This window comes from Nipponia nippon, unplaced genomic scaffold (assembly GCF_047370975.1).
Source record: "Nipponia nippon isolate SJK-2023a ecotype South Korea unplaced genomic scaffold, ASM4737097v1 scaffold_3, whole genome shotgun sequence".
Classification (NCBI taxonomy): domain Eukaryota; kingdom Metazoa; phylum Chordata; class Aves; order Pelecaniformes; family Threskiornithidae; genus Nipponia; species Nipponia nippon.
In genome coordinates, this window is record NW_028262347.1 from 110,033,252 (window position 1) to 110,061,160 (window position 27,909).

The 27,909-nt window shown below is 34.6% G+C and overlaps 1 protein-coding gene and 1 long non-coding RNA gene across 2 annotated transcripts in view; both read right to left on the bottom strand.

Annotated features, from left to right (window-relative positions):
* Window positions 1-27,909, bottom strand: part of ADGRA1 (adhesion G protein-coupled receptor A1) — a 285,341-nt gene that overhangs the window by 87,625 nt on the left and 169,807 nt on the right. The window lies entirely within an intron of this gene.
* On the bottom strand, window positions 2,203-27,802 carry LOC148054834 (uncharacterized). Its single transcript, XR_015706802.1, has 4 exons — window positions 27,743-27,802; window positions 18,165-18,259; window positions 14,397-14,479; window positions 2,203-3,124 (listed from the first exon to the last, which is right to left on the bottom strand). It is a non-coding gene; the product is annotated as an uncharacterized LOC148054834 (long non-coding RNA).

Consider the following 27,909-nt stretch of genomic DNA (forward strand, 5'->3'; position numbering starts at 1 on the left):
TGCTGGAAATAACCTCAGAGAGCTGAACAAGTAGGCAGGTACTGGTAAGGACTGCTGTTTCAATTCCTATTTATACAGAGAAGTTGGTCAAGAGTATAAGAGACCAAGCAGTTTGAGTGAAAGTTATGACAAAACAATCAAGAGTTCTCAAATACTAGGAAAGGAAGGAATCGCCACAGCACACTAAGAACAATGACATTCCAAACCCAGACTTTAACAAACTGAGGAAACAAAAGACAGGATCTCTTGGGCAAACACTCAAAGTTTTGGGTTGGTTTTGGTTGGGTTTTTTTGTTTGGTTGGTTTTTTTGTTTAGTTGTTTTTTTAAAGTTCAGGAGAACGGGAAGTTTTAAATAGAACCAGTTCTGGAGGCAGAAAAACATCTTATCCCAAACAGGAAGATAAAAGGGAAGCACATGAAGACACTTAAGAGTCTAAATCAAGATTTCTTGAATGACTGACATTTAAAAAAGAATAGTACCAAGAGCGTAATCAATATCATCTATAAAGGAATAGCATCAATTTCTCAGGTAGGGTGGTGGATTAAGATGCTAAGTAACAACAGGTAAGGTGCATTAAACCAAGAAAGTGTTATTAAAAATTGCAAGTAGAGGAAGCACAAAAGGATCACTCATTAACAGAAAAAAGTCAAATCGCTGATAACAGAGAAAGCTAAAGCAGTTTAGGCATTTTCTTTTTGTCTTTAGAAAGCAACTAATTGTGACTAAGCACTTGGCATAATTTTAATAAAAGGGACAGCACAGGCAGACAAGAAAAAGGGGAAAGTGAAAGAGTGAAAGAATATTTAGATTTACATTTCAGCAGGACTTAGCAATTTAGAGAGGTGTCATCAACTGAAACAAAACTTTAGCTGTTAGGCCTGACAACATACGGACGAGGGGGAAGTCTCAGAACTAAGGCAACAAAACCAGAACTTATATTTTTCTTCCCTCCTTTTTATATGTATCTTGGGATTCACAGACTAGTTGATTGAATTGGGATATCTGAAAATTTACTAGAACGAATTATTCAAAAAAATCAATTTCCAAGCACCTGGGGATAATAAGATAATAAACAGACAACACAGATTTGTCAAGAACAAATCATATTAAGCATATTAAGCCAACTTAATTTAATTTCTTTTTGGTCAGAGTAATTAGTCTAGTGGATAAGGAGGAAGAAATATCTGCAATGTATCTTAACCTAAGAAATAACATTAACATTAAACATTAAAAAGCCTTTGATTGTATTTAGGTTTACTAGATAATCTGATGACTTCAAGAGATCTCAGCATCTTTACCCAAAGTACTCAGATCTTCACTAAAAGTGTTTAACTTAATTTTCAGAAGTTAACCAAATGACAAGACATAGAATAGACTCCAACTTTGAACAGAAATAGTATTACCGTTCTGTAGCTATCCCTCTACCGCACAAATAAGAGCTGTGCTAACTACCATGACAAGCTCTTTGCTTTACAGTTCTTAGCAGTGAAACTATCTGTATTCTGACCATAAAGACTCCATCCTGTCCAAAAGTAAATTCAATTTATCACAGTTGCAGCGTGGGCGTTTATGAATTTCTCCCAGCTTGTGCTTAAATCTGCACTGGAATAGAAAAATTAACACAAAATCAGAAGCAAAGTTTATATATATTACAGATTTTGTTTCAATATTTTAATACATCAGTTACAGCTCACAATAACTTCTTAATGGTTTAAGAGGCATGTTCCATATCATGTTGTATTGCCTGCGCATGGGAAAATGGTTTATACCACTTCTTTGTAAAAACTGGAGTGCTTTCAATACAGAAAATTCTAATGAAGACCTTTTATTCATATCAACTTTATGGTTACATTTTATAATCTTACAGGTCCATCTTGCAAATGGTTACTTAACACAAATTAGCCTAGGCCTCTCTTTCTGAGCACACATGACTCAAGGAAGAGGTAACAGGGAGAGAAACATCATTATTACATGTTAATAACACCCCAATCAGCCATTTCTGCATAGCAGGTAAATACATTTTATTTTAGAAGCTTTACAATTGCTTTATTTTAAACCATGTATTTATCGAAAGCTAAAATACTAGCTTTTTAGAGGACAACTTTTTATTCCACAACATTTTTTTTTATTCAAGGAAGCAGCATTTTTTAACATGCTATACTTTAAAAAAGAATCTTTGTCTATTCTTGGAAATATCTTCATAGGATTAGCTGTGCACTATCTACATTTTGAGTTCTTAACCTGTACAAATTGTTGCTTGGTTCTTTGATTAGAAAGGTGGATTTGGCTACTTTTCAGATAGGAGTCATCTTCTAAGCTTTTTAAGTTGTCCCAAGGCATCTCCATGCCTTACTGGTTTGGGATTATATAACTAAACTTTTTTTTCTTTTTAATTGTTTAGTTCAGATGAAAAAAACTATTTTTCCTCTGGATCCTTGCAACATGATATTTAGCTTTGGTACTAATTTTATTCAATGTTTATTTATGCATTAAAATGCAAACACTGTGTTTGTGTATGTATATATGAATATATTTAATAATTTGTACAGAGAAGAAGCACAAAATTCTTCTGAAGGTACAGATACCTGTAAACAAAGCAACAGAAGACCTAGATATTGCTAAAACATAGTCCTTCTATGACAGTTAATAAGCAAGTCTGTGTGATTAAGGAGAGTTCCACTGGAGAGATCGCAAATCACGTATTACCGAAAAAGGCAATGGAATACAGAAATAAATTACTTGAGATAAGCAAATGATAATTGAGAAGACACTCTGCAACATCAACAGGATTTGGCAGTTAGGGTACATTTTAACAAATCTTCAACTCAAACGATGTTCCCATCATACCATATGGATCTCATAGCTGGAAATTCATCAGCAGTGCCAACAGATGTCAGAAAGCTTTCAAAGCAACTGCCTTAGAAAAGATTACATGCATTAACTTAAAACAATTTATAAACATGCCAAAATTTCTCAGAGTTCATCAACCTTCTCTCCTCCCTGCGCTTGCCCTGAAAGACATTCTGAGGCTCACATGAAGAATGAAGCGCGGGTATTTTCCATTGCAGGGCAGCAAAATGAAGATGCAATGGGCCAAATGAAATTCTCTTCAAACGAGAGTTCTTGGAATAGAAAAAGAAGTGGATTTAGCAACACAGAAAAAATTCCCAACAGGACAGTGGTGGCATAACCTTATTAGTGCCATAAGCAATATTTGATTCTGTGGGAAAGACTGAACGGAACAAAAATGTTGCATAAACACTAATGTTATGCTGGGGGAATGAACTTTTTAACCTTTCCAACAAAACTTTCTGAAGAAGGGTGTATTCACGCAGAGAAAAAAAAGCCAATTTCTCTTTTTTTGGCTAACACCCAGAAATATTTATCTTTGTTTTGTATAAATGTTCCCTCCCTCCCATGCCATGCACACAAACTTTGACCACTTTAGTGGCCTCAGGTGGGAGGGAATGATTTGACACCAACTGAGAGAAGATAGAAACACTCCCCTCCCCAGTCTATTCATTAAAATGTGGCTTATTGTCTCATGCTATAAGAAAACATGGGAAGTTCTCCTGAAATATTATTAAGTATTTCTAAATACAGTATTTCTATTTACTGCATGAGACTTTAAGGTAATCTTTGTATTTAGTCTATGGAAATATTGAAGCCTGTTCTGCATCTGTTCTTAAAAGAAGAAATTCTTAATAAATTTCATGGAGGTAAAATCTAACATTAAGATACAGTGGTGTGACCACATGGAACATAACTAAATAATCTAAAGTCACTAATTCTTTGGCATTTCTCTTTAGAATGAGATAGGTAGAATGAAAATTTACCTGTCATAATAAAATACAATAAAGGAAATGCCTGCCTGCACAGAAAGTCAAGACAGAGGTCATTGTACTGTTTTTATTTTTCCCTTTTTCTGAGAAATGATTGTGTTATCGTCTCAAGCAAATGAGACAGATACCAATACTATCAGAGACTATTTTTTTGCAACTACTGGGTGTCTTTTGTTAGCAGTCTTCTCTATATGGGACACTTGAGGTTTAGGATATGTCATTATTACAGAGTGGAAGGCAACATTATGAATAATTACAGGCTTCCAATATCAAAATCCACATTTCACTCAAATAGCTGAAGTACTTATTCATTAAATAATGAATGATACAGAACTAAGCAATTGTGGGGGTGTGTGTGCTTGCCTTTTAAATATAATTTAGAAGATTCAGAAGATGACAATCAGAGAAGACTAAGGATCTACTGCTACACAAAGCACAATTTCTAGTAACAATCTCTGGGTAACAGTTTTATATATTTTTTACTGGGTCACTTACTCTTCCTAGATATAGAAGACCACTGTCAGGGCATTGTAACTCAATATATACAACTTATGGCCTACCAGAGTGAAATGCAGTATTTTGCAGTTGCTTGTAAAATGAATTTGTCGAAGGGTATAAAGAGGAGTTTAGTCCATTTTTATAGAAAAGTGATTGTGTTTTACGATATGTTGAAGCAACCATCTATTTGATACAAAACATGTCAGTTTTATAAAAGGCAAGCTAGACAACTAAAGGCACTCCACCTAAAAGTATGGAAAGCTTATAACAGCTGACACGTTAAAAAAAAATATTGGAGCTGTTACTCCAAGAGAAATAAAATATGAAGAGAGCTAATTTTTCCTCTTCCCTATCTGAGCCTTCTTCACAGGCAAAAAGCCAATAACCTAAGTTTCATTGCCTGGCTAGCTGATGAATTACGTCAACCCTATTTAGTCAACAGATTTCAACACATGGACCATGGATGTCTGAGAATCTGTGGACTAATTCTAAGAGGTCTATAAAAAAGTACTAAGAAAAATAAATTTATAGATACTGTATACCAACCAATGGAAGTAAAGTTTCCAAGTTGGTCTACACCACCAGTGAAACTATACCAATATCCCATGGACCAGAACAGCTGAAAATCACTGGGACTTGAACCTGAAGGATAGGATTGTATACCTGATGCTTCTACACAGCATTAAAATTAATTTCCCAAAATAACAAATAGTATTGTAAATATGTTAGTCTGTTTTCCATTTCCTGATCTACTGAAAGAGAGAGCAATCTTAAAGTATCTCTAAAGTACTACCCAAATAAAATCAAATAGTCAGATTATCCAAAAGAGTAAGACCTCATCTTAGCTGCCAGCAAATCATAAATGAAGTATCAGTGGAGTAAGTGACCATGACAGCAATATTTCTTAAGCTGTGAAGTTATTCTGGAACATATTTGTGAACAGTCAAGATTAAGCATAAATTTTTATACTTCTGCTATTATCATACTTACATATATAGATATTTAAGAGTGTGTGTGTATATATATATATTTTAAAAAGCCCTAAGTCAAAATTCTCAGGGAGAGTTATACAAAAGCAAGATAATTTCTACAGAACTCAGAAACAGTGTATCACTGAATCTTTACCATATATTGGGTTAGAGAATAAACTTAGTAACTTCAAAGCCAGTGCAACTATTTTGAAGTATTTGAAAAGATTATTTTTAGCTACTCGTGTTAAGTAGTCATTTCTAGGAGCCTACAAGAATTGCATGATTATTTCTAATTTAATAATTAATATTTTAGTGATATTAATTACTAAATTCATTTCTCAGCACAGGAACCCTATAAGCTTTCTTTAGGTCCTAAAATAAGAAAAAGCAAGTACATATGAGAGGCAGCTCCTTTGGCATAGTTCTGTCATGACCATTTACAGGCAGGGCAGTGTATATCAGGCCTTTCAGCCAAGGGCATCACATCACACAAGATGCTGAATACCAGATATTAAGTATACTATTTTGGCAGAATATGCACTATGCAACACTGAAAGTGCTGTAATTTTCATTACTAACAGTAAGACTTTCAGAAATGTCCTCATTTTCTATTCAGAGAAAGTTTCTCAGCTGTCATTTACTGAAACACAAACATTATTGCAGATTCAGCATCTGATTTTCACTGAAGTCCAGTGCTCTACTGTCTTTTCTAGCTGAGCTGTTATTAGTACAAAAAAGTACAACAGTATGCCCAATAGTCACAGACCAAATCCATGCTTCACCTGAAGTTTAAAACAGTTTATCCTAAGTCACAATTCTGCCTTTTTCTCTAAAAAAGCCCCTAATAATAACAACTCATTATATTTCCCTAGTCAAGACTGTGCAAGAAAACCCAGAGCTGCAAACTGGTGGAGGCTGGAGAAGTGTTCTGGGTCACTCTCTCTTCAGGCTAGCCCTGTTCTGACACCCTTCCCTAAGCACTTCCTTTTAGCCACTGCCAAAGACTACATAACAAGTTGATTAATCTTTAGTCTGAGCCATTTGTATGTTCTTAGTTCTTTACTGATGTATCCTAGGTTCAGCATCAGTTAGTTAAGGATGATACTTACACACCGTATCTTTACAAAGGCCTTTGAAATTCATGGGCTGTATCCTACATGAAGGAATAAGCACAGGCCACTTAGAAGACCTACCTCCTCCCATAGTATATGCATAGGTTGTGACTTCAAGACCTTCATGGGAACAGGCGGAGGGTATTCTGTTGTGAAAGAGCCGAGGCTGTTTTCACTTCAGGCTGTTTTCACTGTCTGAAAAGTTCAACTTCCAGCTACGTTTCAAGGGTGTGTATGCCTGCACTTGACTTCCTCAGCATTGACTTCTGCAGCTCTTTCTTTTGGACACTTGATCACTTTGAAACTTCAGTGAGATGGTAAATATAGCATGTATTTAAGTTCTTAACCATTCACATAACTGACTGAAGGTCAAGCCTATTAGACTCACTTCAGCTCACATCAATTATCCCCACCATTGAAGGTGATGTAACTATGATTCCAGCTAATTAAGTCTGTAATATTGAGATAGAGTGCTTAATAAGGCACAACATGAGGGAATCAAGTTAACTCTGTCAATCTTCTTTGTAATAATGCATTTTGTCATATAACAGTCCAACAGCCTAAGATTTGTACATTTGCATTTGGATGCCTTTTTCTGGTAGGCATAGGCAAATACGTTCCTCTTGTGGTAAAATATCCTTGAATGGCATTGCACTAAATATGTCCTAATACCGAGAGAGTTAAAGTTTATTTTACATTCTAGAAATAATTTTATCACCCGTAAATGAGAAAACCAGAGAAATATCCTCCAAGCAGCATCTAGTTAATAACTGTAAACAGAGAAGTATCTATCCAGTCATTCCTAGCAATCAGTGTTAATTTTCACTGTCTTTGCTTACCTGCAGATAATCACATTCCTTTTAATTTACAGCTATGTTCTAATCCTTAATTTAAAACTCTACTGAGATTTTGATTTTAGCACCTGAACAGTCATTTGACAATGTGTGAAGTGCAGGAGAATGCTAGTAAACCTGAGACCTAGGTTTTGTCCAAGGGTAAATATTCAAGGTAGAAAAGCAAGGAAAATTCCTAACTAAAGGGACATCCCAATAATGACCCCACTTGAGGGTGGCTGGTCATAACCTAGCCCATGCATGTGGTTATACAGTCCTCCTCCATCTTCCTGGTCTCTGGTCACATCATCTGAAAGGATATAGATGCTGCAGTTTGGAAAAGCTGAGAACACTTTTTCTTCCTTTCTGGGGAGGACTGGGAAAATTCCTGCACTTTTTCTTTGTCCCAAAGCTCAGGAATCAGCTAAGCCAACTGAGGTAACTAGATGCAGACTCAGCTCTGCTCAAAATACATGTTAGAGGTGAGCTGGACCACAATGCTAATCTCTGACATATACGCCTGCCCAGAGTTTCAAAGCTGGACTACGCTATATTTTAAGTTAAGGTTAAAGTTTTTTGAAATTGAAATGGGAACAGTATGAATTAGGAATCAAATGCAGAATAAACCTCAATTTAATATTCAGTGTAAATGTAGTGATTGCAGTTTTAGTCTTTACAGATGGAACTTCCACTGGTATCAACTGATTAATACCATTCACAATATATACAAGTTAAAGATGTGATTCTAAAAATCTACAATGAAACAAGATCTTACACAGGAAATTCTACATACTCTATTGATGTATTTACATAAAAAGTTTTAATTTAAAATCACTAGGACAAGTGACCTTATTTTCATATATTTGCATGATGTCTGCGCAATAGTATTAATGTTAAATATTACTAATTCAGTAATTTCTAATTGACAAGGCAGGACTCCATGCTGTCTTACTCATTTGGGATGTTATTTAGCTGACGCTTAACATGAAATAATAATTATACCTTCTAAACATAAATGTACTGCTACAGTAGCACTCAAAGTACAAGGAGTGCAAAACCTTTCTATCAAGCTTTCTATGACAAATTAGCACTCAACCCTTTCCACTAGCAGAGTGCCATTAATTATGCTTAGGCAGCACAACAAAGACAACAGGTGCTTGCAGGAAGGTCACACAAAGGGCTTCACATGCAACTAAAGTGATCGTTACGATAGCGCAAAGCGATATACAGTCTGAAGAAGGATGTATTTCTTGAAGATTATTAATGGTTCTAAACAAGAAAAAATTAGCCAGTATCCCCAAGAACATCATAGGCTTTTAGATTAAATGTAGTAATAAAAAAAATAAGCATGGATGTGCCAAGCTGATCCAGCTTGAGGAAATAAATAATTTCATTAAAGATGTCACAACTTTGTCTTCTTTAACTGGCTTTAACTACAGTTTTCTTTTATGTACAGAAGAAAGTCTTATTTTTAAGGTGTATTCTTCTGATCTGAATATGTTACTTATAAAAGTGATGAGCAGTACTTATCAGCAAGAAATAGGGGAGGCCTACTTTGCTACTAAATTTGTTACTAAAGATGAAATGATTAATTAATTCATCTGTCCATGGGACAAGAAAGCCTAAAAAGAGATTTGATGAATATGGCTGTATTTTATAGCTGGGGTAGACTCCTCATCAAAACGCAGAAGAGACATCAGGAATATTATTAACATGTCTACAGCTATATTATGCAACTAGAAGTACTTGGCAGTCCTTCCCATTTTCATCTGTTTCACAGATTGCTCCTGTTCTACCCATCTCATGCCCATTGCAGACACTTCTCTAATCTTATTTTCCAAAAGATGTAGTATATCAGATCTTTTTTCTAGTAGTTCTAGAATTTGACTGTGTTGAACATTCCTGGACACCTAGAAGTAAAGACAGGAACCTGCAGAACAGAAGCGCCTTCTGGGCAGTAACAGAAATGCAGCAACTATCTGCCCACCATACACACACAGTATTTTAAACGGAAACTCCTTCTTATGCACGAGCTCCTGTCCTGGCCATTTTCTACAATTGTAATGAAACACAGATCAAATACCAGACTCACGTTTAAAGCATTTTGTGTTGTCTGTTGTACAGACAGTACAACAGCCCTTCTGTTGTAAAACCAAAAGGCAACTTCTCTCTTGCATCCTATTAACAGCCGTACACAGGTCATGATTATCCTGGTGACGCTAAGTCACAAAACCAATCTATATGATGGTATCTAGCAGTGGAGCATGATTCTGAACAACCAACTATATCTTTGTAATAAAAGCCGAGTTGTACTTGGAGTAGCCAAGATGATGTGTTTTGTGGCGCTGCCTTATTAGTCCTCTCTGTTTTTTAGCAAGAAGAAAGAGATAATAGGCCAAGAATTTTCTTTCCCCTGGTGACCCACACTACTCCTGTCACCTCCACCTCTGATACCATGAGGGAGAGCACATTTCTACCCTGTGAATGAGCAGGCCAACTTTATCTTAACTAAAGAATGAGAGTGCATCCTTGATTTCCTAAGCAGTGAGACTGGCTATTATGTTATCACCAACTGACACATAATATGGGCTGCTAAAATCCTAAAACTGTTTCCACTTCTGATTAAAAAAAAAAAAAAAAGAGAGATTGTCTTAAAACTAGTATTGAATATTTCTTAAAACTCTCCTCTTATATGTACACATTAACATGTTTAAAATTGTGAGTCTGCTGCCCTCCTCCAGGCAAACCACTTCTAAAATCATTAATATTGAAGTGTGAAATACGGTTGACCTGATACTTCAGCAGATGATAACTCAATTTTTAAGACTGAAATATACTTGTCCTAGTTTAGATGAGCTTTAACAAAAGCATTATACCTTTCTTCAAGGTTCATGGGACACCTGAGATGTGAGAGCCACCAAAAAGAACTGCAAGCCTATCATGAAAAAGTACAGAGATCCTTACAAAGGATCCCTTATTAAGGTCTGCTAGACCCTTGTTCACTCGGAATCTTGTTCATTCTGTGAATAAACATGTAATACAGGCCATAACAATGGAAATCAAAGGAGCTGTGATGGTAGCAATGGAAAAATTTAGATTAGATATTAGTAAGAAGTTCTTTACTATGAGGGTGGTGAGGCACCGGAACAGGTTACCCAGAGGAGTTGTGGATGCCCCCTCCCTGGAAGTTTTCAAAGCCAGGTTGGATGGGGCTTTGAGCAACCTGGTCTAGTGAAAAGTGTCTCTGCCCATGGCAGGGGGGTTGGAACTAAATGATCTTTAAGGTCCCTTCCAACCCAAACCATTCTATGATGTGACTCAAGGGTCACATTATGTGGTAGCCTTTTTCTTAAGTACTTTATCATATGGTACAATCCCACTTTCTAAAAGGATAATATTTAAGGTTCCTTAAACAAGAATGTAAGCAAACCATCACAGATCCCTGGACGTTTCTGTAATTTATCTCCTATACCATATAAGTTCTTGCTCTGGGCATTTAAAATAACCACTATAAAGTCATGATCAATATATATATTTTCATCTTTCATGTCTGTATCAATATTAAACTTCTGGTTTTATGCAGTGATAATGATCCCCAAAGTATTATTTTTTAGTGAACTATTGAGACTTTTTTTTAAATCAATGACAAGACTGACATACAATATATATAATCATAAAAGATCCATAAAAACATATTTAAGATTTCACTGTCTTTCACTGGGATAGTAAATGGCAACTAGTTCTGCCAGTAGAGCAAAAGATGTGCAAGTTTAACTGAATGTATACTAAATATTAAATTCCTATAGCAGAGAGGTGAAAGATAACATCAGCATTTATAAATCAGTGTCTGTACACAGAAAAAAACCCACAATGTTATTTGTAAGGACTACATCTGCTATACAAATGACTTTTTAGCTGCTTATGGTTTTGTTACATCTCTTGTATTTCTATGACCTATGATCATTCTCATCATTCTTTCAAACTTCTGAAGCAGGAATTAAAAAAAAAACAAACAAAACAACAAACCTTTGTCTTGGCCTTAGTACCAGAGACTTAGGAGGGAAGGGAAGAATAATGTCCTCTGAGTATCTCTCATTTAGTCTTGACAGGAAAGCACTTGAACCCTTGAATACTTAAGTCAATCCTCTTCCTATCAAACAGGCTTCATCTTCTCAATTATAAAAAACGAGGATAAATAATACTTATTAGCTTCCCAGAGGTATTTTGAGACTAGCTGGTTAACTCTTACATAATGTATTAATAACTAATGTACTGTTACACGTTCACTTACTATGTATAACCACCACCTACATTAGAGGAAGTTTGCCCACTGGCAAAATAGAATTATTTCTATGTTTAATGGAAGGTTAAATGAAAGCAAGAAAATGCATCAACAGCTATTTGATATACAAAATATGGAATATGAGAATTTAAAATAACTCTGATAAAGATTTGGATTGCAACTCAGTGATTCCCCCCCAGTTATTTCTTTTTAATCCACTTTTAAAGCATATTCTAAAAGAAAGGAAGCTCTTACTCCTGTGGGAGATAAGACTAAGAGCAAAAATGGAACAGATCCTGGAAACATTAAAATTAATGATGTCTGAGAAATCATTATGGTTATAAACCTTGAGCCTGACAGTTTTAATTCAAGGCTCACAAAAACTGAGAAACAGTTAAATAAACTGAAGGACCAGATGGTCTCAGCCTTTAGGGAATTCACTACAGACAGATAAATTGGGAAACAGGAGTCAACAGTCAGAAACTAAAGATATTCTGAAGTGTTTTGAAGGATCTGATTTCTGATGAAAAACTTGAGAAGATCATTTTTCTAAAGAAAACCCAAAAATAATTTGTGTTTCTGAAGACTGTTCTTCTAAGAGATTTTTCAACACTTATATTCCAAAAGTTTCAGATTTGATATCTCTATGCCCAAGTTCAGATCCCTAAAATGAGTTATTTTTGTAAGAGCAGGCATCAAGACTTACATTTGTCAAAGGAGAAGGAAAATTTCCTCCCTCTTTGGTTGGATTTGTACCTTTAACTTGTTTGATAAATAACTCAAAGTAATTAATGACCAGGGTGCCAAATAAGAAGATTGAAACACTGAAGATTTAAATTAATTGCAGTATATTATTTCATTAAGTTCAGTAGCTACAGCTAAGGACAAACATAGGAATTAGTTTTAATTACCCAAACTCTTTAGCCTTGTAAGTGGAATTTGTATATTACCTTCCCTCTCCTATTTACTTTCCAGCTGGATTTAAAAAAAAAAAAAAAAAAGAGAAAGGAAAAAAGTGTCATGCCTGCATGAAGGATTATTTACTTTGTGGTTGTGCTCTTACCACAGAAGAGAGCCATATTCTACTGAAATTCTCAGGTTGTATAATTCCATAGAAACTTAAGATTAAGGGGAGAAAAAAAAAAATCTAACTTCCTTGGTAAATATGACAGCTACAACTACCTTTTGAGAAAAAAATGATTACTTTTATTTTCAAAAGTAGCTGAAAATAATTTTAAATGATTTTTTTTTTTTTTAAATCTGAGAAGGATATCCTGATAACAATAAGGCATTAATTTAAATTTTGTATGTCAATACACTTTGAGCTTTAAAACAAATTATTTGTAGAGTCTATAACTTGAAGTAAGAATGGGACTTCCAGAGTGTAAGTAGCTATTCTGGCATATCCCCTTCTTCACAGGGGAGCAGAAGTTATGGAAAGAGACAGCTTCTTTCAGTATTTGTCTGCTAGAAATGGAATTATTCAGGAATTCTCACATTTATACTACCACTGAATCTAGCTTTAAAAGTAGTAGTCAAATCGTAATCACCTGAGCTGTTCAATCAGTGTTCCATATAAAATTATTTACGTGTTTTCTCATGTTTTTCTTTAATTCTTATGTTCATTTGTCCATACAGAAATAAAACATTATCACAATTGGATCTGGCAACCATACTACCACTCTTGTCAGAAAAAACAAGGATTAAATGGATATGAAAACAGAATTACCATTTCAGTCTTTAGGGGGCTCTCTTTAGGTCAAAACGCAAGCATTTTAGTGACAGTGTTGGGAAGTGTGTACTGTCTAGGAGCTTGCCCGTGGGCTTTGTCTGTTGTTCCTTACATATGCAAATGATTTCACTTTCTAGGACTTCAGTTGTGACAAACATCTCTGCAGTTGAAATGTAGCAACATAAAACTTAAATTTCTTTCAACTTCTAGCACAGCTAATTATAGGCAAACAGAATGTCTTTCAAGTCATTATAATCTGAGAAAATTATGGGAAAAATTATGCTACATTTTCCTGATTTAAAAAAGAAAGCAATTTAGTTCAGATGTCTAAGGTCACTAATGATGGATAATGCATCAATGACTCATTAAAACACAACAAAATCAGCCTTTTTTAGCAAATGTAGACTCATCACTAAACTCTGATAACGACATCATTCTCAGTAATAAAAATCAGTCAACAAGAATATCCACCCAATTTTGCTTCTTAATGATACAGACTGAAACAAGTTCTCTCCAATACATTCTTCTGTCTCTATTGACAGGCAAACAAAACCACCTGTGTATTAAAACTTTCATTGTGTCTTCTGACTTATAAAACTGCAGAAGAAAAATCAGCTAGTACTAGAGTTGGTATTTTAATTTGTCAATCAGATTCACCAGGAAGAGATTAGGATAATGAATTCTGATACATATGTGATCATATTGTCTGGACTCCTCCTTTCCTATGACTGCTGTATATGACTACTGTATCTATTTAGCTTCCAACAGTTCAACAAAGCAGGTTATTTTCTGTTACAAGGGGTGGGGTTTTCTGTTTGTTTTTGAAAATGCTGTTCAAGAGCTCAAAATTTAGAAGTCATCTTCCTCGCTTGTGATATTCTATGGTTAGTGGAATACAAGGTAAGAGGGAGTTTGGGCGGAGATTCACCAGTCCCTCCATAATTGAGCTAACAGCAAGAACAGACCAAGAAATAGACAAGGAGTAAGAATTCCCGCTAATTCTGCGGAGTTAGAGAAGTGTGGAAAGAAGTTGCCTCTTAAAGGAAGCTGTTCTATTGTGTGGTTTGTTACCAGTAAGAGGAATAAGAAGTCAGAAAATGAAATTAAAGCATTGGAAGACTCACCCCAGTGATGGCCTGAGAAGTGTTACAAGGGTGGCACAGGAGCCCAAATGGGTTCACCATCAAGAAACATTATCTACACCGTTCTGGAAGACATTAAACATCAAAATGAAAGCACCCAACTGTATTTCAAAACTGGTGAAAATTTGACCAGCTAGTAAGTAGGACAGATAATACTGAAATTCAAACACAGAAAGAAGAGAATGGCCTGAAACTAGCCACTAAAGAGTATCCATGACTTTTCAAAAAAAAAAAAAATCAACAACCACCAACCGAAACCCCAAGCCCAGCAAACAAGACTAAAATTATATTAACAAAAGCCAAGATGCAGAAAATCCAAGTTCGGATAAACTTTTATTCTTGAATTTTTCTGTTGGCTAAATGCAGATGATCCAAGAGATCTAGAGCAGCCCCTCACTATTCTCTATTTTGTTTTTTCCTTTTTTTTTTTTGTTTGTTTGTGGTTTTGTTTTTAAAAAAAAAGTACCGGTAAGGTCATCTGTACTGAGAAGGAATGCAATAGCACTAGGGAGGTCCCTTGGGTTCAGTATTGGCACCACAGGGTACAAAACTAATAAGATTTAATTTAAATCCCTAGAAGAGACTTTTCACCGAGAATTTCTCTCACAGATACACACATATATATATATGTATATACATTCTATAACAAAAATCTAAATCATTCTACAAATGACATTTTTTTCACTGCTTTCCCCTGTTTAGTATGACTGTAAGCAAACACTTTATTCAGTTTCCCATCCCTACCTTGCTCATTGTCACTAGCAACGTCTACAAGTTTGTCTCTCCTAGAGGGAGACTAAATGATACTTTTTTTTCCTCCTGTTTGCCTGACAAGTAAATATATGCTGCCATAAGATGTTAACTGAGAAAAAAATTGCACGTGCATTAAAAGTGTTCAGAAAAAACGGTCCCCAAAATTTATAAATCACTTGTGGTACTTTCAGACTTTCACATCAATAGATTTTGATAAAAAGGACTAACTGTTTTTTCTTTTCTCAATGACTTTTAAGACAGAAGTTTGAATTTTAATATATTAAGACAGATCAGTAACCGCTGGTTCCTTTTTCTATTATCCCAATATGTTTCTTACAACTTCTTTATTTATTATGGTAAACCACAAAGGATTAAAAAGTGAATTCATTTCAAGCTTTCAAAAAGACATGGAACTAATCTAAACACGTGGAAGAAAGGGCAGCAGTAAAATTTCCTGTTCCATGAGATTGCTAGCTGCTCACCATGTGATAGTAGGTAGGGCATACTATAATTTGTATTATGTAAATATTTTACGTCAAACCTATGCCAGCTACAACAGTAAGGAAATTATTTACATAAAATTTAAGATAAATTCTAATGCTGTTTTTCTGTGTACAGACTTCAATTTTATTTGCATATCAATTATTCACCCCTTTTAAAACTAACACTTTCGATGCATCATTTATAGGCTAACTACTGCAAGCATATTTTAATACTTTCAACTCCTATTTTCTGTTAGTGCAAACTAATTTTCTTTAAGTAGTCTTGAAAACAGCCATCTGACATCAGACAGGCCCAAACCATGTATAGATGCATATGATTTCACAATATGAAATTGTGATATGCCTGCTCACACCTGAGTCCATCAATCTTAATATGAAAAGGGAGGTAGACATTTCTAGAGACAAAGGGCAGTGATAAATATCTCACTTCTTATAAAACTGTGGGTATCTAAACCTCAGATTTATTTATCTGATAGCAGTTAGCAATACTGAGGCTTTAAGAGAGGTTATATTTTACTTTACAACATGATTTTGTCCATCACTTGGCCTTACTGACACTAAATCTCTTTCATCCTGGTAAGGTCAGCAGAGAATGCATCAGCCACACCAAGTAAATAATTATTTATTTCAGCCTCTCCACCTAAATTTGATCTAGTGGACATTTCAGAAAAAGAAGAGAAAGTCAGACCACTTCTAACAAGATTAACGACACAACAGACCTCTTTTCTGCAGTCTGCAGTGGTAAGAAAAGCAGAAAGCACCAGCATAGAGTTACTGCTTGCTCTTCTTGATAACCTCAACAATGCAAACAAACCAAGAACGGGCACTAGTGAGGACACCTTCCTTAATTGCAGTCCTTTCAAGAAAGGCATTTGTGGTTTATAATGTTGGTAATATGAGTAATTTTTCCCCACACATTACCACATTACCAGTAATCAGAAAAATAAAAGGTTTAATATTTCTCTTTGGCTGACTTGCGTGAATATTTAACAGTTGAAAATTATTAGCCTGATACCAACTAACCTTTGTCAAAGAAAAGCAGAAAAATATGCAAGTGCTGATTAATATAATTTACCACAACTATATTGAATTGTTGCAAATAATCAGAGATCAAAGAACCTAGAGAAGGACTAGTAAATTACAAAATAACAAAAAGAAAGCTGTTCTATTGTTTAAATATAAATATATCTCTGTGGAAGAATATCTGACTGGCAGAATGACTGGACAGATGTTTTTCAATAGCTGTACAATATGTGAAAGTTTGTACTCTGTTGGTCAATTCTTGTTAGTGCTTCCAGAGGGCTTTTACGATTATTTTCTAGTAAACTATGCACAGTAAACGCACTGTGAATGTGCACATCTTTTATCCTATTTCATTACAATAACACATTTATTTTGATTTATTTATATATTTAGGACTGAAGCATGTTGTTAAAAAACTGAAATATAATGAGTAAAGTTTTATTCAGCTTCTCTTATGTCAGCGGTAGTAGTTACGGTAATTTAGGTATTTATAAAACTTAATGAAGCAGTTGCTGAGCTATTTTTACATGGTTTATGTTGCATATGTTTAAATAATACAAAAAATTTGCCGAGGAAAAAGAATCTATAGCAATTCAACAATAAAACCTACTTTTGGCTCAATGTGTACTCTGTGTCTTTTTTTTCCAATTACCTAATCTAGTTGTTTTCTAATTATCTACCTAGTTGTTATTAAGATAGTCTCCAAGGAGTCTGTCTAATGATTACGCATTGAATTTCTTTAATTTGGAGGAAAATAATCAGTGCTTTCACAAGAAAAACACGAGTGATGCAAAAGTAAACAGGTGAATACTAAACACATGAACTGAAGGCTGCTTGGTTGATGTTGTACATAACATAGGTGTAATATTTTGGCTAGTTTATAGGTTTGCTGCAAAGATTTCAATGCAAGCTAAAAAAAAATTTACCTATGAAGTCTGAAAGTCTTATCTACACATAGTTATCTTGAACTGTTGGAAGATCATGGAAAAAGAAAAAGAATAGAGCTTCCCCAAAAGGGAAATGAGGAAAGATGTAAAGGCTAAAATTTGCAATAATTTTCATTGATCATTAGAATTTTGATCTGTCAGAATTTATGCTGCTTTTTCTTTTTCAAAAAGCTAAAAAGCTTTTTTTCATGAAAGCTAAAGTAATTGCACATAATTTAGTGTTAATTGTATTTAATTTTTTAATTCCTTTATTACTGAAATATACTTTGCATATGGCTTCTACCTCTCAAATTCTCCCAAACCATCTGCAAATACTACTCTCTGTCTATTGAAGTCCTTCCCATGAAGCCCTGGTAAGGTGTATTAATGGTATACAGCAACAACTACAATTTCCCCTTTTTTCCCCATTATACTAGACATGCATGATTTCTCATAATACTGAGGCCAGAGGTCAATATTTATATAAAATTACTGCAACAGTATCAGTAGGTTAAACTCTTAACTATTTTGCTAGGAGATTGTACCTTGCCTCTCTCACAGACTTTTTGAATCAGAATGACATCCCGTTTTCCTGAAAACGTTGTGAATCCTTGCTGTTTATTAGAACACAGATTTTTACCTGAAATTAAAGTTTAAGAAACCTTGTTAAAACTATGCTTAATTTGTTGACAGAGCATTATTTGATAACCTAGGCAGCTAATAAAATCCTCCTCCCTTTTTCATAATGATGCATGTTACTCATCAAAAAAATTAAGTTGCATCTCCATTACTCCAAGCTTACCATATATTTACCAGAGGCAAAAAAGGACTCATCCTCTCAAAGCAAGAAATTTCCCTTGTGTCCTCCAAGCAGCAGTAGCTTTTATCTCAACATCAAACTATTCTCAAAGCACCTGACAAAACCAGTTAAAACTTAAACCTTTAATCTATTTTACCTGCATTATCCAGTACATGTACAATTTTAAAACTATACATACATTGCTGAGTAGAATGCTAATAAAGATATTGCTGTGTTCAGAGCTAATTTGATTCTTTTTCTCAAAGCTATAGGTCATTTCTTGTAATACCTGACCTGTACGCTTTCAACATTTTAATAACTTTGTCAGTGTTATACTGACCTTTATCAATATCTTATATTGGGCTGCGAAAAAGAACTCATGACAAGACTTGGTCCCCAACAATGTGAATTAGGTTTTCATTGTATTAAAAAAAAATAGCATCAATATGAAGTATAATGCAAGCTTCTCTAATTCCTGTCTTTTGAAAACTGAGATCAGAATTACGAGACAGTGCAACATATTTGTCACCTCAGAAACCTTTGTTGACTTCTTTGAAATCAAAGAAAAACACAGAAGTCTTTGGTCAATAAATTCGTCCAAAAACTTCCCCCTAAATGTGTTTGCCAATAGTTTCATCAAGTAGGTGCATAAAGTGACGTTATTATTGCTGTGACAGATGTAATTTGGAATCTTTGTAAGAAACCTTATCTAAAGTGAGGGATATAAGCATCACCATCAATAGTCATAAAGGTTTAAAATTTTAGGTACATCTGGATAAAGATACACAGAGAGAAGTCATGTCCATCAGTTATCATTGTTAACTAAGTTTTTCCGAGTTACTCTGTACTGGAGAGTGGTTGCAAAGAGCAGTGGAGTATATGAAACCACTGTGTTTAAGCACCAAAACTTTGAGCTTCAGTAAATGCGTGGTTAGCTGTGACATTTGGATTTTAAGACAGGTGCTCTAAATGGCTTTTTAGAAGGATCTACCTTTTCTCAGCTATTTTATTTGGGGAGCTCAGGGAAATGGTTAGGTGACACGAAGAGCCCTCTGCAGAGATTTACACAGAGGCAACTGCGTATTACCTTCTTGCTGTTGCTTCATCGCTTGTCAAGGCAAGTGCCTCTGCTCAGTTAAGATGAGTCTTCCTGTTCATAAATGCTTTCTCCACAATGACATTGTTTTATTTTGATTGTGGGCTAAGCAAACACTCAGTACAAGAAAAAAGCCAAACTGCCTTTTGGATTTTTTTCCCCAGCAAACAGACATCTTTAGTTTACCAAATACAAACATCATCTACAGTCTGCCTACTATTTTGTAGTATTATATTTGTATTATATTTTACTCAGAGACTCATGGAAGAATATTCAAATGATTAAAACTTATTGAAACAATTCAGCAAAAGTTTTTACATTTATTATGTCTAAAATTCCTGCTGGAATTTTTTTAGATTTTAATTGAAAAAATCCCACTTTCAAAATAATTTTAACCTTGGGCAATCACAACTATCAATTCTTATAGTTACTGAAAATATAATTCTTTTACCAAATTTTCAGTTTGTATTAGAAAAAAATATCAGAAAAAAACTATAACATAGATCTTTCAAATACTTCTCTGCCTACGGGAGCCACACAACACTCCATAGACTATATTCTGTCTTTATATGATAATAAACCACCCGTTTCTTGAAAATTTTTGCACTGCAAAAATGGAAATGTGTATGCAGGCCTTAACATCTTTATCATGAGGTTTTCTCCCTGTTATAGAATGGCAGTCACCTTATCTGCAGAGCATATGCAGAAGCATCACAAGAAGCTGAAGGGCAAGATGTGCCTGACAGCTTCTTTTGCCAAGAGAAGAGAAAGGAAAAAATTCAAAGCCAGCCCAAAAGAACTAAAGATTAGTTTAAGTGATAAGCAATGCATTAGTACATTATTGGAAAAAGAAACAAATTACCTGATTAGTTTCTAATGCATTGCCTTCCTCTAGAGAAAACAGAATCAATGGAAAAATAAATCCTAAAAAAAGGACATAATAAACATCACAGTAAAGGAAAGAAATAAAAATGTCATAGAAGAGATTGAAAAAGTAGTGAAAAGAATGGGTGAAAACAGTTCTGATTATCTTAATTTGTAGTGATTATTCTAGATTTGCTTAATCAATAAGCAAATTCCTCATAGCCAAGGCTTTAGAAGGTCTTATTTAAGTTCTAAGGAATTCTTAGGCAAGGATAAAAAATTAGTTGTTTTAAAAAATAATCTGTTGCTAATTTTTCAAAACATTGTAAGGAGTAGTATTTAAAAAAGAAAGAGGATGGCATTGTGACTTGATGTGAGAACACATGGATTTCAGAGTAGCTGGTCTTAAAACAAATTGTAACTCCTTCATACAATATTCTTCTCTTATTATGGATTTCTATGTATCTAATGCTCTGGGAAGTCAATTGGGAAGGATGGCCTGTCCATCCTATGGCAATAACCACTGAAGCAGGATTTACTACTGTAATGCTCCTGTACTTTGCCATGGATTGGATAACAGGTATAGATCTGATGGATTCACTACTCTTACTCTCTTCCTACTCTACAAGTCTCACAACCTGTAGGAATACAACAAATTCCAACAAGTTTGTCTGAATACAGTTAGACATGATGAACCTGAAAATGCAGACACTTCTTTCAAACAGTATGAGATTTATGCCTCTTTACAAAACATAGCCGCATAGCCAGCAAAGCTTTCTGCGATTAGGCAGGAAGAAGCAGGATTTACTCCAGCAAACAGTAGTCTAACTGAATCAGCTCTAAGCATTTATCTTGCTGCTTAAGGGTTATAAGGTGCTTGTACTACAAAATAAGTACCTAGGAGCCAATACCATAGGAAAATATAAACAGATACAAGATGACAAAAGCAGCTGGATATCTTGACACATGCTGTCAGCAGCTTTATGAAAATTTTATGTACCTGAGGCTCCTCACTGATACGTTTTCCTTCATTCAGTTCTGTAGACTTACAGGCTTGTTTACTCTACAGAGATAACATTTGAGGAATTAATATGTATTTTTATTAAGTTTTATGCTGTGCTCTGCCTGGCTTGGCTGCACGACCCTGTTATGTGACATAACTCCAGGAAATTTATACTTACTGCATTTTCATTTTATTGCTGTTTATAGATCATAAAGAAATATCTGAATCATTTTGTATATCCTTTCACTTTATTTTTTTTTTTTACTTTAAATTTGTTTTTGTTTAAGAGTGCATGGGACTGTAAGGTAATTACTAAGAAAGCTACTATTATGTAACAGTATGAAACTGTTGATAAAGACATCTCAAAGATGTTATGGTCAAGCAAATCACCCTGAGCATGCATGTAGACTCTGAAACCTTCCCAGCAATTTCTGAACATTGTGTTTTGCAAATGTCCATTTCAGCTGTAACATAGCTTTTGGAGCTATAGTGATGCCATGTGATAAAAGGTGTACAGCATTTTTCAGTATGTAGTTCCACAGTTAAAATGATCTACCTTATTTCTTATTGGGATAATGAGAGGTCAGTCAGTCCTCCTGCATGGCTTAATAGAAGAAAACAGTCAACCAGAATGCAGTAACAAGGTTAAATGGAGAAAAGGGGAGAGGAAAATTATCTGTTTTCAAGACTGATTAAGCAAACAAAGACAAAGTTGTCATGACAGAAGCATTATAGAATGAGCCTCTTATACTCCACAGGAAAATTTTTGGGAAAATCTCAAGAGTGTACATGTGTTGAGAATGTGTGCAAGGGATGATCGAGAAGAGTTAGAACAAGTTATTAAAAGTCCTAATTTAAAGTAAATTAATAAACTGTACTTAGACATTTCTATTGATAATTTCCTTCGTAACTAAGTGGCCTTAATTCAATTTAGCTGAATTCATTTCCATATTAATTCAATTCAGCTGAATTGAATTAAAGCTACTTTGATTCTGGATAAGGGTGCCTACTTAGGGTTTCACTTACACACTTTCAAAATTCATTCAGATTAATTTTCCCCAGTGTCTACATGTAGACAAAACCCTTAAACTGAGTACAAAAGGAAATGAAGAAATGACACATGGAGTGCCACTAGAAACTTATGTCTAAAATAATCTCTTCAGCAACTCAGAACTTACTAATTTTTAATGTATTTTTTATGTATTATTTTGGTTTTGATGCATTATTTGAATATATACATATTGAAACCTACAGAGGAGATAGCCTTGCGCTCTCTCAAGCCCTTTCAACTGTTAAGTAAAATGGAGTTGGTACCGTTATTCCTTCTTTGCAAATCAGCGTGGTATGCTTTCACAACAGCACAAGAGAATGTACTAGCAAAGCTAATAACACAACAGGAGAAAAACAGTTCTTAAGAGTTCTAGTGCTAGAAAAGTTTTCCTACACATTTTTCTTCATAGTTTTGTGAAGACATCACCATAGCAGTACATGAAATCTGTAGCCTGTTCCCTTCTTGCACTGATGATGTTTAATTTAGTGTCCTAAAGTTGTGAACCTCACTCCAGTACTTGTTCACTGAGCTGAATAAACATTTCCTCCCTGACTCTTCAGGTTATATAACAACTTCACATGACACATCTGCACATTTTGCCTACAGAAGGTATATTTCATTTTTTGATTCTCCTACCCATAGCCCAACTGCAGAAGACCCATTTCATTTTAAAGGAAGTTTATTATCAGATCCTAATAATTACTAAAAACTTCCATTATTTGGGCTGAATTATAAGGCCAACCAATTTTACTATGGTACCACTTTCAAGGATACCACAAAATCAGCAAATACATGGTAGCTTGTATCAACCATATACATGTTCCTGAAAACGGAAGGCATATTGGAAAGAAAGTCATCATCTAGATACCTTACTCTTCCTAGTGGTAATAGTGTTGTAGAAGAAGTAGGATTGCCAGGGCACGACTACTACATAAGCAACTACTACTAGCATAAGCCTGAACGAATACATTACCACCTATCAAGGATGAGCAGATAATTATGAGAAGCAACTGGTTACCAGCTCATGCTGATAGTGTCTCAGTACTTACTGAATTATCTTACTTTCACTGATGATTTAAGTTATACATATATTAAAGCATCCCTGAGCCTAATGCTAAGAGAAAAAGATAACCTGTTAGAGTTTTTAAAATGAAGATAAGAAATAGTGCCCTAATCACTTTATGGTTGCTTTGGTTTTTTTAAAGTGATAACAAACTGGGTAAGATATTTCCAGGAATTCACAGATCATTAGCCAAACTAAATACAGACTCCTTTTTCAGTGCAGTGATTTCATTGGGATTACACAATGGTAAATCAGGCCCAAATAGTACAGCAGTAGGTTTTCTGAGTAGTTATTGCAGATAGTCAGCTATCAATAGATTTTAACATTCGCTGCTAGTTTTCAATTATGTCTAGAGTGATGTTCCACACTTTAATGCATCCCCAAGAAACAAAACACTGAGAACCACTGTAGCAAAAGGTACCCAGTGAGTCTGATCCTCTTTGAAAGTTCCTTCCTTAAAGAAACCCTAGCAATTGCACTGTGGAGGAAAACTTAATGCTGAAGCTTGATTCTGCCATTTGATTTGATTTGTTATTTGACACAATTAAGCTAAACTCTAAGGGTAAGATGCACTTTATTTCAAATACACTACCTACATTCTGACATTTACTTACTACAGACTTCACTTAAATCAGACATGAAATTTCTGAAAAGGAAGGATTAAAATATAGATGCCAAATCAATCAAGTACACTGAAAGCCCACAGAGAGTGAAAACCATTGTTCCAGTGAACAGGAGCCGTTAATAAAATAGTTTCGAATGCATATGTAATCCTATTTTATGTGGAAATTAATAATGTACACATTTAAATGATCAGTACCACTTAAGTAGTACATTTGATGTTCAGTGGCATTTCTGTAGATGACTGCTATCATCAGAAGTGCAACCATAAAGGCTGAAGAAACACAACATAGCTGTAAATAACTCTTCAGTTCAATGAGTCTGATAATTATATGCAACTTTGATAGACTATATTTAGTAAGAGTTTCAGATCTGTTAGACACTTTACACAGTACTGATCAAAGTCAGCTTATGAAATACAGGAGGCTTTCTGTAATATAATGTCACAGAAACATGATTTTTTTTTTTTTTTTTTTAAAGTGTCAAGTCCTAAGCTTACTCTTTTTCTTTCAGAGTAGCAGCATATGCTGGTCAGTGAAGCATACACTACACAGCTGTTACATCTACTGTATGACCTGTACATATTGAATTAGCCATTGTGTTTTTTTCAATTCTGGTTCATCAGACTTTTGGTCTAAGGGGCTTTAATCTAAATTTAGCAAAAGAATACAATTCAGTGTTATCTTGTCTATCCATAATTCATAGCCTCCAGCCTGTTTTGGTATAAAACAATGGGCCAATTTTTTTTTCTTTTAACCAGTAACACAGGATGTATGAAAAAATTCAGTACAAGGGTTAATGGCAGAAACCCTCCAGGACTGCAGTTTGATAGCATATGAATATATATTTGCATGCACACAGAGAGGTTGTTAACAGATGCGGGCTTTTTAACAGTCATCATCACTCCTGTTCTCAGGTTTCCACATTTGCACTCATGGTACCTTAAGAAAGAGAACTATTTCTACACCTAAGAACATATATAATATAATTTAGTGAATAAACAAAAACAGGTGTGGTACTGCAAGACCTAATCCATTACGATGCCTCAAAACTTCGGATCAGTTTTTTTCTAAATAAGGCACCAATTCCCTGTATTGCCAATCTTCTGGATACAGCCTGTTGTTGAGGAAATCCATAAGGCATAGAAGGATGGATATAAAAGAGAAGTACAACTGCATTTCCTTTTCTCTATATATTTTTCTCTCAAAGCATCTAGCCTATTAGATTCCTACTAGAGGCAGGAAACAAGGCTAAACTGAGCTTTGGACTGACCCTTCGTGACTCTGTTTATATCCTTAAATTCAACACTTCTCACTAACATTTGAAATAGCATTAGATTCAAGTTTCTTACTGAAGTACTGGATCTTTCTAGCTATCATAAGTACAATTGTAACTTCTGATTAGTATTTTTTAAATTACTTTTTAGTAACTTATTGATACCAAGAGAAGAAAATTGTACAAGGCCTGGATGAAGAGTCATTTAAAACCATTTGTTTTTCTCAAGTTCATTAAGGAAATCTAATTGTCTGTATTTCATCAGGAAGTTCTCTCAGAAACAAAGCAAAGCCGCATATGAGTTTCATTCCCTAAAAAAAAAAAAAAGATAGTGAAGCAAATAATCTTCACTTAAAATGACTGCTTGTGTATAAAGTCATACAATGAATATCTATTTAGAATTCCTTTCTCTGTAAAACAGAGCATAAGTGTTTCATTAAAGACTAATCTGGCATTAAAACCAGTAAGTTCCTTCATTGATGATTTGGAAACTCAACACCTGTGAATTCCTTCACTGAGAGTTTGGGATTACAATCACAATAATTTAGAATAATGAATTAATTCTTATGTAGAACTACAGAATTTTGAAGATGTGATTTTTATAACTCGCAGTCAGGAAGTTATGCTATGATCGCATCTGTACTTTTCAGGTCTATATGTACTATGTTAAATAACAGTTCAACTAATTTACAACCTTTCCTTTATATATTTAATATAAATTGTGCCAACCATGCATAAATCAATAATGCAGGAAGAGTTCCCAGTATGAACATGAATCAGCATATGAACATTCATTTAGTTAAAAATCAATTTCTCATTGAGATGGGCTCAAAAAATACTATGCACATCTTTGCGAGATGCCCACTGGGACAGTAGTCATGCACTCTTACATCCCATTTTAAAAGTGTAACACATGATGTTCAGTCTAAAATGGCAGAAGAGAATGAATAATTACAGTCTCAGTCAACTGTGCTAATCACACAAGTCTTGTCATAAAGTTTTGTTTATTTTTAAAAAACAAAATAAAAATATTGTTTTAAAAATAAACAACTCCTCTTCCCCCATCACCATATCTCTCCCTCTTCCCACACCCTCCAACAATATACGTTTTAACAGAGCAGAGAACGATCTGATGAGGACTGTAAGTCCAGCAAACTGACCCCCTAAATTAACTATTTTTCCGGTCTCCTTCCCTCACTCTTTTTCACTTCATTTTCCCTCTGTATTTTTTTAGGAGACATTCCCAAAGTTCAGAAAATAGTTCTAACTCAAATAGCTTATAGGCACCATAAACACATAATATTACTTGTCCACGTGTGCACTATTCCTTCCAGAATAGCTTTTGCTAACCCCATACACACAGGAACCAAGACTCCAGTCCCCAAAGTCATGAAACTTGCTTAAAAATTCTGTAATAAAGTTATTTATATACGTGTATGTGTATGTATGGTTGTAGATGCACACAAGTTTACAATTCTTTTCATACAGTAGAGAATGCCAAAACTTTATCGTGATTTTTAAAACAATTTTAAAAAAATTTCTCACATAATTTTATCTATATGTTTTTAGTGAATATCACTATATTACATCAACAACTACTGTAAGAAATTTTTTTTATTTCACAGATTTTTTTATATATATTTTAGATCAATGAGCCAGAATATGCTAAGTACTTCTGGATTCACCATCATACAGAAAATCTCTTAAGTTCTACAAAGTGATACCAGTCAATGAAATAAGGAAATATTGAATCCTTTAACCCCCCCCCCCCAAAAAAAGAAACTTGACAGATTTCTACTAGTATCTTCATTCTTTTTTTGGAAGTAACAAGAAAATTTCAGTGAATTCCTTCTCCCAGCTAAGCTCACTAAAAACACAGAAACAGCACTCTGCCCAATTAAATAAATTCCTCATAAACAGCAAACAGCAAGGCAATATTGGCAGTAGTATTTAACTCAAGTTTCACTTCTTGTGTCATGGAGGCAGTTCTGAAGCATACTAGTCTTTTCATGAATCAACTCATTGGTATAGTAGTCTCTTCATAAATCACTTTAAAAGAGGTATTCTACATAATTGCATCCTTAGGTCTACATTGCATTTAAAATACAGAGATAACATAACCGCTTCCTGGACTGAAAGTTTGCATTCCATTGCTGACTGTCACTACATATTCAGTAACAACTATCTATCAGGATATATACATATATATACACACACATATATATAGTCTCTAGAAAACTCCCACACCATAAAAATTATAGTGTCCTAACTACCACATATAAAATCACAGAGATTAATTCCTCTACATCCACAAAACCAAAAACCACACAAAAAAATCTTTGATACATGACCTCATATACTGCTGCGTTTTCCCTGAGCAGATCAGATCCTTACAGGGAGCTCCAACCAACGCTATCACTTTTGTAAGGAAAAAGACTGTACCTTTCAGTGAGCACCTTTATGCCATGTGCAGGGTTTGAATCCTCCAAAAGGAACCTCCTCACCTCTGTGCCATTGG